The following is an 11,194-nucleotide window of genomic DNA, read 5'->3' as shown; positions in this document are numbered from 1 at the left end:
CTTTGTAGACCAGGCCTCACAGAGATCAGCCTGCCTCTGCCGGAATTCAAGGCATGTGACACCACCACCTGGCCTCTTAGTCATTCTTCATTTCTACTCCCACGTGCCTTCTGCTCCCTCTCCACATTCCACTGAAATCATTTTCAGCAGTCACCTGGTGACTAGGTCCGATTGACCTACTCCCTAGCCCTATACAGTGTTTAATCACTCTTATTTCTATAAACTTGTTTCCTAACTTTTCAAATGTTTAAATCTTTTTGGTTTTCGAGACAGGGTTTCTCTGTGTAGCCTTGGCCATCCTGGACTCGCTTTGTAGACCAGGCTGGCCTCGAACTCACAGCGATCCACCTGCCTCTGCCTCCCAAGTGCTGGGATTAAAGGCGTGCGCCACCACGCCCGGCTTTAAATCTTATTTTGTGTGTAGGTGTGTTTTGCCTTTACTATCTGGGTCTGTGCAACATGTGCATGCCCGGTGTCTGCAGTCCAGCAGAGGGCGCCAGATCCCCTGGAACTGCAGTTAAAAGCCAGTTGTGAGCGGCCCATATTGGTGCTGGAAATTCAACCTGGGTTGGCTGGAAGATTAGTCAGTGCTCTTAAGTGCTGGGATATTGCTCCAGTCGCAATTTAATATTATCTTTAGGACAGAGCGACAGAGCGTAGGCTGTTCTCAAACTCTTTGTTGTTAATGTTGTTTTTCGAAACAGGGTTTCTCTGTGTAACAGCTCTAGTTGTCCTGGAACTCTCTTTGTAGACCAAGCTGACCTGGAACTCACAGCGATTCTCCTGCCTCTGCCTCCCCCAGTGCTGGGATTACAGGTGTGTACCACTATGCCTGCCTAGTTCTCAAACTCTTTAAGTGGTCCAGGATGGCCTCAACCTAGTTATTTGTTTTTCCTTAAATAGCTTTTGTTTGTTTGTTTGTTTGTTTTTGATGCAGGATCTCATGTAGCCCAATCTGGCTTGGAATCATTTATGTAGCTGAGGATTGTCTTGAGCTCTTTAATTTCTGATCGCCCTGCCTTTACCTCCCAGGTGCTGGGATTACAAGCATGTGCCCTACACCAGTTTGTGGGTTGCTGGGGATAGAACACAAGGCCTTAGGTATGTGCCAAGCAGAAACTTTACCAACTGGTTCATATCCCAAACCCTTTCCCTTTTGTTTTTATTTATTTTAAAGATTTTCTTTCTTTACTTATTTATTTATTTTTTGTTTTTTTGAGACAGGGTTTCTCTGTGTAGCGTTGGCTGTCCTGGACTCACTTTGTAGACCAGGCTGGTCTCGAACTCACAGAGATCTGCCTGCCTCTGCCTCGCAAGTGCTGGGATTAAAGGCGTGCGCCACCATGCCCGGCTTATTTTAAGTTTTAATTACATGCATATGTGTGTGTGGAAATGTGCAAGTGAATGTGAGTACACACAGAGGCCAGAGGTTTGAATCTCCTGGAGTTAGCGTTACAAGTGACTGTGAGCCACCCAACATGAGTGCTGGGAACTAAACTTGGGCCCTCTGGAGGAAAATATGAGGTCTTCAGCACAGAGTTGTCTTTCTAGCCTACTCTTTTTTTTTTTTTTAATATTTTTTTATTTTAGACGTGGTGATGCATGTCTTGAATCCCAGCACTCACACAGAAGACAGAGGTAGGTGGATCTCTGTGAGTTCAAAGCCAGCCAGGACTACAAAGTGAGTTCCAGGCCAACCAAGGCTACATACTAAAAAAATACTGATTTGCCAAGAAGAGACTTGATACCCTATGAGCATACACAGGGGGAGGAGGTCCCCCTCAGTCACAGTCATAGGGGAGAGGAGTAAGGGGAAAATGGGAGGGAGGGAGGAATGGGAGGATACAAGGGATGGGATAACCATTGAGATGTAATATGAATAAATTAATAAACTATATTTAAAATATTGATTTATTTTTATTTTGTGTGTATGGGTGTTTTGCCTGCATGTATGCTGTGTACTGTATATGTGCCTGGTGCTGAGAGGGACCAGAAGATGGTATTGCATCTCCTGAAACTAGATTTACGAATGCTTGTGAGCTGCTCTGTGAGGTCTGAGAACCAAATACAGGTCCTCTGCAAGAACAGCAAGTGCTTTTTGAAAAAAAAATATTGTATTCTTTTAGAGATTTATTTATCCTTATTTTATGTGTGTGGGTATTTTATCTGCACGTGTGTCTGTGCACCATGTTTGTGCACTACCTGCAGAGGCCAGAAGACGGTATTGGATCTCTTGGAACTAGAATTATAGACTTACAGAATTATAGCCACGTGGGTAGTTGAAAATGGAGTCAGGTCCTCTGGAAGATCAGTCAGTGCTTTTAACTGCTGAGACATCTCTTCAGCCCCTCTCCTCTTTGTTCCCTTTTTAATATTAATTTTACATTTACTGGTTATTCAAGTAATCCTTAGGCTTTCCAGAACAACTAGGAAATATAGAGAAGTTCCATAAGGATGAAAATAAAAAGTCTATAAGAACTCCCCTCCCCTGAGGTAACAGGCATGACACCTTTAAGGCATTTTTTTTTTTTTTTTTGGTGAGAAATACACATATACACCTACCCTTAGGGCTGGGAATACTGCCCAGTGGTGGGTTACTTGCCTAGGCTCCATATCTAGCACCACCACAAAAAAGGAAGCTGCCATCACATACCATGTTAGTCTGCACCCTGTTTTTCTCACTTGCTACTATATCTTAAACATATTAGAATGTTGCGCAGAGGCAGACAGATCGCTGTGAGTTCGAGGCCAGGCTGGTCTACAAAGCGAGTCCAGGACAACCAAGGCTACACAGAGAAAGCCTGTCTCGAAAACAACAACAACAACAACAACAAAACATCAAAAGAAAGAAAGAAAGAAAACGCCTTAAGACCTGACAGCAAGCTGGGCGGTGGGGGTGCACGCCAGGATAGCCAAGATAACATAGAGAAACCCTGACTTGAAAAACAACAAACAAACAAACAAAAACACCTGACAGCGGCCTCATTCTCAGCCGGCACTCCGTAAGGACGAAGCCATGTTCAGCTCAGGGGCCAAGACTGTGAAGCCCGTTGGCGAGAAGCCGGATGAATTGGAGTCTGGCATCGCAGACACTGCTTGAGCTGGAGATGAGCTCAGATCCCATGGTGCAGCTGCGGGACCGCGACATCACTGCGGCCACGGAAACTGAAGTTGGTGGTGGTTGGAAAGCTATCCTAATTTTTGTACCAGTTTCTCAGCTGAAACCTTTTCCAGAAAATCCAGGTCCCGCTAGTTCATGAATTGGAGAAGAAGTTCAGTGGGAAGCACGTGGTTTTCATTGCTCAGAGGAGGATTCTGCTCAAGCCAACCCGGAAAAGCCGCACAAAAAAATAAGCAGAAGCGCCCCAGAAGCCACGCCCTGACAGCAGAGCACAACGCAGTCCTTGAGGACTTGTCTTCCCAAGTGAAATTGTGGGTAGGAGGTTCCGTGTGAAACTGGATGGCAGCCGGCTCACAGAGGGTCATTTAGACAAAGCACAGCAGAGCAACGCGGAGCACAAGGTGGAAACCTTTTCTGGTGTGTACAAGAAGCTCCCAGGCTTCCCAGAGTTTCAGTTGTGAAGAAAATGACTGAATAAAGTGTCACAAGTTTTTGTTTGTTTGTTTGTTTTTTTAAAGACCTGAGAGAAGGCAAGCCTATAGGGCATTTCATTAATCAGTGTTCAATGGGGGAGGGCCCAGCCCATTGTGGGTGGTTCCATCTTTGGGCTGATGGTCCTGGGTTCTATAAGAAAACAGCCTGGGGCTGGAGAGATGGCTCAGTGGTTAAGAGTGCCGCCTGCTCTTCCAAAGGTCCTGAGTTCAACTCCCAGTAACCACATGGTGGCTCACAACCATCTGTAATGTGATATGGCGCCCTCTTCTGGCTTGCACGAATACATGCAAGCAGAGCACTGTATACATAATAATAAATAAATAAATCTTTAAAAATAAAAAAAGAAAGAAAGGCTGAGCAAGCACCTCTCCGTTGCCTCCACATCAGCTCCTGCCCTGCTTGAGTTCTTGTCCTGATTCCTTCAGTGATGAACAGTGAGGTGGAAACATAAACCAGATAAAACCCTTTCCTTCCCAACTTACTGTCAGTCATGCTGTTTCATTGCAGCAATAGAACCCTGACTAAGGCAAATGTCATTAACTATTTCTCTTAAACATGGATTTTACTGGTTGTATAGTTGGTTATGCTTTTTTTTTTTAAGAGAGAGAGTCTTATTCTGTAGCCAAGGCTGGCCTGGAGCACTCCTGCACTCCTGTCGGAGATTGCAGGCTAGCAAGCATGGTTGGATAGTTCCCTATGCTTTTCGTCTGGCTACGTCTTTCTGATGTCTTTGACTGCTCCAGACTTTCCTTCCACTCTGACACTTAAATGTTCATGGTCCTCAGAGTCTCAGTCTTTGTCCTCTCATTTTTGTTCTTACTATTTTGTATAGGCTTTGGCTGGTAGAGAGGCTGAGTGAAGGGATCATTACTGTAGTGCAGGCTGGCCTGGAATGCTCATCCTCCTGGCTCAGTGTCCTGAGTGGTAGGACTGCAAGTAGATGCCACCATATCTAGGTCCTTTCCAACACTTCCTGAGATGTCCCATCTACTCTCATGACTTCAGCTTTTTAAAAATTTACTTCCTTTTTTTTTTAAATTTTTGAAATAAGGCTGTGCTGTGTAACTTAGGTTGGCCCCAGCCTCTTGAAAAGTTGTTATTAGAGGCACACACCCCTGTTCTAGGTTCAATTCATTTGTGCCAGGGTTGGGCATGGGGACTGAACCCAGCACTGTCTGTCCATATGCTACACCAACACTCTGCTTTGTCGACAACTCTCTCGACTTATTATTTTGAGGCAAGGGCTCAATAATTAGCCCAGAGTGGCCTTGAACTCACTCTGTAGCCCAGGCAGGCCCCGCACATGGAGTCTTCCTGCCTTTGCCCCTCCAACACCCACCAAGCAGCTAGAATTACAGGTCTGTACCACTAGGCCTAGTTCTCAAATTTTTGTTTGAAACAGAATCTCATTTATCCCAGACTGACCTGCAATTTGCTATGTAGGGGAGGATGGCCTTGAACCACTCATTCTTCTAGTCCTGACTCCCAGGCGTTGGGAATATAGGCCTGGGTACCACCACACCTGGTTTATACACTGCTGGGGGCCAAACTCGGGGCTGCCTGTATGCTGCTCATTTATATTTTACCCTTTTAAAAAAAAAAGATTTATTTGTTTTATTTTTATTGCTGTGTGTGAATGGCTATCTTATTTGTGTGGGAGCCTTTGGAGGCCAGAGAGTGTTGGGCCCCTTGGAGGTGGAGTTACAGATGGCTGTGTTTGGAAAGTAGTACACACTCTTCCCCCCCCCCCAAGACAGGGTTTCTCTGTGTAGCCCTGGCTGTCCTGGACTCACTTTGTAGACCTGGCTGGCCTCGAACTCACATCGATCCACCTGCTTCTGCCTCCCAAGTAGTACACAATCTTAACTGCTGAGCCATTTCTCCAGCTCCTAAACATGACTTTGTTGTTGTTGTTTTGTTGGTTGGTTGGTTGGTTGGTTTTTCGTTTCTCTGTGTAGCCTGGCTATCCTGGACTCACTCTGTAGACCAGGCTGGCCCTGAACTCACAAAGATCTACCTGTCTCTGCCTCCCGAGTGCTGGGATTATAGGCATGTGCCACCATGGCCTGCTACTGTTTTTTGGTTTTGAGACAGGATCTCATGTAGCCGAGGCTGGCCTCAGGCTCAGGATGTAGCTGATGGTGGCTTTAGATCCTTGATCCTCCTACCTCTATGTCTCAGTGGTGGCATTATAAGTGTGTACCACTGAGCCCTACTTAAAATCCACTTTGTTTATAACTGACTCTGTGCTACTCAGTTTTTCAACTATTACTGTAACAACCTAAGGTAAAGCAACTCTTTTTCTTCTTTTTTTTTTGGAAGGGTTTGTTTGTTTTGTTGTTGTTTTTTTTGAGAAAGTCTCATACACTTCAGGCTATACTCAAATTTGCCATGTTGTCAAGGCCTAGCCTTAAACCTCTGATCTTGAGGTAAATTAGGTCTGATTAAGGAATGGTCGATTTTGGTTTGCACTTTCGAAGCTTTAGTCTGAGACCAATGTCACTTTTAGTCTGCGGCAGCACATCATAACAAGAGTGTGGAGCAGAGCAAAGCTGTTCAGTATCATAGCTGGAAATAAGATGGAGAAAGGAGAGGGGGAGAGATGGGGGGCAGGGGAGCCAGGATCCCATTTCCCCCTTCCAGGACACACTCTCAACAACCAGAAGCCAGACCTTCCAGTGGATAAAGTTTACACTACCTTTCAACAGCAGCAAGCTGGGGATCAAGCCTTTAACAAATGGGCCTTTGTGGGTATTGAAGGCCCAAACTAAAACAAACAAACAAACAAACAAACAAACAAAATATATATATATATATATATATATATATATATATATAAACTATAGGCAATGAAGAACAATTGTTTGTGTTGATGGGCTGCAGTGTGATGTTTTACTACATTACACATTACATGACGTGCCAGGCGTGGTGGCACACCCCTTTAATCCCAGCACTCAGGAGGCAGAGGCAGGTGGATCGCTGTGAGTTTGAGGCCAGCCTGATCTATAAAGCAAGTTCAGGACAGGCAAGGCTACATAGAGAAACCTTGTATCATAAAACCAAAAATAAAAAAATAAACCAACCCCCCTACAAAACACATTACATAATAAACAGAATAATGAACACATTTGTCACCTCATGCATTTATCATTTCTTTGTGGTAAAATTATTAATATTTCTTTTTTCTGTAAATTTTGTTCTGGTTTTGAAATGGATCTCACCCATTTCATAGGCTGGTTTGGAACACATAAACTCAAATGTTGTTCCTTCTTCAGCCTCCTTAATAGCTAGGATTATCAACATCATGCTACTTTGAAATTTGATTTTTTTTAAGGCAAGGCATGGTGGCTCATGCCTTTAATTGCAGCACACAGGAGGCAGAGACTTGTGGGTCTCTGTTGAGTTCAAGGCCAGCCTGGTCGGCATAGGGAGTTTGAGGCCAGCCAAGACTATATAGTGAGAGCCTGTCTCAAAAAAAAAAAAAAAAAAAAGCCAGGCGTGGTGGCTCACTCCCTTAATGCCACCACTCGGGAAGGCAGAGGTAGGCAGATTGCTGTGAGTTCAGGACAGTCAAGGCTACACAGAGAAACCCCACCTCAAAAAACAAAACAAAACAAAAAGTAAAAGAAAATTAAAACCAGACAGTTGTAGGGAGGCCTGATGGCTCATCAGGAAGGGACATTTGCTGAGTACCTAAGTTTGAATCCCAAAGTCCACATGGTGGCAAGAAAAGCCGATTTTTACAAGTTGTCCTCTGACTTCCACATGTGCAGCATGGCACACAAAAAGTCACACACATACAGATACATAGTAAATGAATGTAAAACAGAGAAGGGAAGAGAGAAAGAAGTGAAACCCACCATAGCCACAGTTCTTCAAAGTCACATAAAATAAACGGACCCAAGAAGTGAGCTGGAGTAGTCATCCTATTATGTAATAAAATAAGACTTTCAACCGAAATTAATCAAAAGAGATGGAGAAGGACACTTCATCCTCATCAAAGGAAAAATCCACCAAGATGACATCTCAACTCTGCATATCTATGCCCCAAATGCAACGGTACCCGCATTCATAAAAGAAAAATTAATAAAGCTTAAATCACACATGGAACCCCACACATTCATAGTTGGAGACTTCAATACCCCACTCTCACCAATGGCCAGATCATCCAGACAGAAACTAAACAGAGAAACGGCTGAGAAATAATGAAACTAACAGATGTTTTGAATCAAATGGACCTAACAGATATCTACAGAACTTTTCACCCAAAGACCTCATGGAACTTTCTCCAAAATTGACCATATACTTAGTCACAAAGCAAACCTCAACAGATATAAGAAAATTGAAACATCTTATATCTTATCAGATCACCATAGAATAAAGCTGGACTTCAACAAGAACAGAAACAACAGAGAGCATATGAAGCCATGGAAACTGAACAACTCCCCTACTCAATGACCGCTGAGCCAGGGAAGAAATAAAGAAACTAAAGACTTTCAAGCTGGGTTTGGTGGCGCACGCCTTTAATCCCAACACTTGGGAGGCAGAGGCAGGCGGATCGCTGTGAGTTCGAGACCAGCCTAGTCTACAAAGTGAGTCTAGGACAGCCAAGGCTACACAGAGAAACCCTGTCTCGAAAAACCAAAGCAAAGCAAAACAAAACAAAAAACCAAACCAAAAACCAGATACCCAGGAAATCCAAAGAATCATTAGGTCTTATTAAAAAATCTGTACTTCATAAAATTGGAAAGTCTAAACAAAATGGACAATTTCTTCTTTTCTTTTTATTGTTTTTCAAGACAGGGTTTCTTTGAGTAGCCTTGGCTGTCCTGGACTCACTTTGTACACCAGGCTGGCCTCAAACCCAAAGAGAGTCACCTACCTCTGCCTCCTGAGTGCTTAGATTGCAAGCATGTACCACTGAACACAGCTGGAACAATTTTCTTTCTTTTTTTTTTTTGAGACAGGGTTTCTCTGTGTAGCCTTGGCTGTCCTGGACTCGCTTTGTAGACCAGGCTGGCCTCGAACTCACAGCGATCCGCCTGCCTCTGCCTCCCGAGTGCTGGGATTAAAGGCATGCGCCACCACGCCCGGCTTGGAACAATTTTCTTGATAGGTATCACTTACAAAAGTGAAATCAAGATCAGGTAAACAATTTCAATATACTTATAACCCCTAAGGAAATAGAAGCTGTCATTAAAAACTTCCACACCAAACTGGGTGTGATGGCCCACACCTGTAATCCCAGCACTCTGGGGAGGCAGAGGCAGGCAGATCCCTGTGAGTTTGAGGCCAGCCTGCTCTACAAAGTGAGTCTAGGACAGCCAAGGCTACACAGAGAAATACTCAATAAAGTACTCGAAAACCAGCTGGGCATGGTGGCACAGCCTTTAATCCCAGGATTTGGGGCCTGTTAAACAGAGAAATCCTGTCTCAAAAAACCAAAACCAAAACACAAACAAAAACTTTGAAAACCAGCTACAATAGTACCACGCAGACCAGAGCGCTTGCAGCTAACAGCCCATTCACATAATAAGGACACCACAGCATCATCATCAGAGGAAATCTGCAACCAAAGGATTTGACAAGGGTAAGTCGGGGAAGGATGGGGACAAAAGAACCAACTTCCTCTTTCTTCAAGACAAGGCCCCAGCTTAGCACATCCTGGGCCCAGGAACCAGGAAGAGGGCTCTTCAGGAATCTCCTGGCTTCAATGGCGTACTATACCTTTGCCTTATACAGACTGCTTCTCCCGCAATCCTTTTGCTCTTTCTGTTTCTCTTCTTACTCACCTCATGACCATCCTTACTAGGCCCCAATCCAAAGATTCGATTACAAAGGGAGTCAAGGGAGTTACTAAAGTCAGAGCGCTCAAAACTATGGCTGTCCAGCACTTCTAAAGTATGGAGCACCCGTCCAATGGTGAAACCTGAAGGCAAACAGTAAAGGGGACTGAGCCAGAGGCTTAATGGATTCACAGTCTCAGCTATCTGTGAGCCCATCACTGATCCTTTATCTTCTGTCCTCTGATACCCACCTGCAGTAGCTTCCTGACACTTATCAAAAGACCAGCGAACCTCAACTGCTTGTCCTCGCTCCTTGATCTGTTGTTCAATCTCTCGCAGCTTTGTGCGGACTTACACTTAAAGAAAAAACCTTCAGCCAGGTGAGTGGCCTGTAATCTCAGCACTCGGAAAGGCAGAGGCAGGCAGATCACTCTGAGTTAAAGGCCAGCCTGTTCTACAAAGCAATTCCAGGACAGGCAGGGCTGCACAGAGAGACCCTGTGCCGAGAAACCAAAAAATAGGCTGGGTGTGGTGGCCTAGGCCTGTAATCCCAGCAGTTGGAAAGGCAGGAGGATCACTGTGATTTCCAGGCCAGGATGGTCTACAAAGTGAGTCCTGGATAGCCAAGGCTACACAGAGAAATTCTATCTTTAAAACAAAACAAAACAAACAAGGAAACATAAAACCTGGCAAACCAAATCAATCCCCCCCCCCAAAAAAAAATATTAAAAACACCATCCACCATGATCAAGTAGGCTTCATCTCACAGATGCAGGGATGATTCAACATGCGAGAATTCATTAATGTAATCCACCATATAAACAAATTGAAAGAAAAAACCCCACATGATCATCTCACTGGATACAGAAAAAGCCTTTGACAAAATCCAGCACCCCTTCATGATAAGTGTCTTGGAGAGATCAGGGATACCTAAACACAACAAAGGCAATATACAGCAAGCCAATAGCCAACAAATTAAATGGAGAGAAACTTAAAGCAATTCCATTGAAATCAGGGACAAGACAAGGCTGTCCTCTCCCTGTATCTCTTTAATATAGCACTTGAAGTTTTAGCTAGAGCAATAAGACAACTAAAGGAGATCAAGGCGATACAAAAAGAAAAGGAAAAAAATCAAAGTAACACTATTTGCAGATTGTATGTAATATATAGGTGATTCCCAAAATTCTACCAGGGAATCCTAAAGCTGATAAACACATTCAGCAAAGTGGCTGGATATAAAATTAATTTTTAAAATTCAGGAGCTTTCTTACATGAAAGCAATATATGGGCTGAGAAAGAAAATAGGGAAACAATAACATTTACAAAGGCCACAAATAACTCTAACCAAGCAAGTGAAAGGCCTATATGATAAGAACCTCAAGTCTCTGAAGAAAGAAAATGAAGAAGATAAAAAGATCTCCCCTGCTCATAGACTGGTAGAATTAACATAGTAAAAATGGCCATCTTACCAAAAGCAATCTTCAGCTTCAATGCTATTCTCATCAGAATTCCAACACAATTCTTTGTAGACCACTCAACTTAATAAAAACAGACAGGTGGGTCAATGGGATAGAATAGAAGATCCAGAAGCAAACCCACACACCTATGGACACTTGAATTTTGACAAAGAAGACAAAACCATACAATGGAAAAAAAGATAACATCTTCAACAAATGGTGCTGGTCTAACTGGACGTTTGCATGTAGAAGAATGCAAATAGATCCCTATTTATCACCCTGCACAGAACTCAAGTCTAAGTAGATCAATGACCTCAACATAAAGCAGACACATT

At 43.7% G+C, this 11,194-nt stretch overlaps 1 pseudogene; it reads left to right on the top strand.

Annotated features, from left to right (window-relative positions):
- The first annotated feature begins 3,016 nt into the window (after nucleotides 1-3,016).
- On the top strand, nucleotides 3,017-3,582 carry LOC127185274 (40S ribosomal protein S7-like; annotated as a pseudogene).
- The last annotated feature ends 7,612 nt before the right edge of the window (nucleotides 3,583-11,194 follow it).

Source organism: Acomys russatus, chromosome X (genome assembly GCF_903995435.1).
Source record: "Acomys russatus chromosome X, mAcoRus1.1, whole genome shotgun sequence".
In the NCBI taxonomy this organism is placed as follows: domain Eukaryota; kingdom Metazoa; phylum Chordata; class Mammalia; order Rodentia; family Muridae; genus Acomys; species Acomys russatus.
The sequence above is the reverse complement of the archived record's forward strand: the minus strand, read 5'-3'. Positions and strand labels throughout refer to the sequence as shown.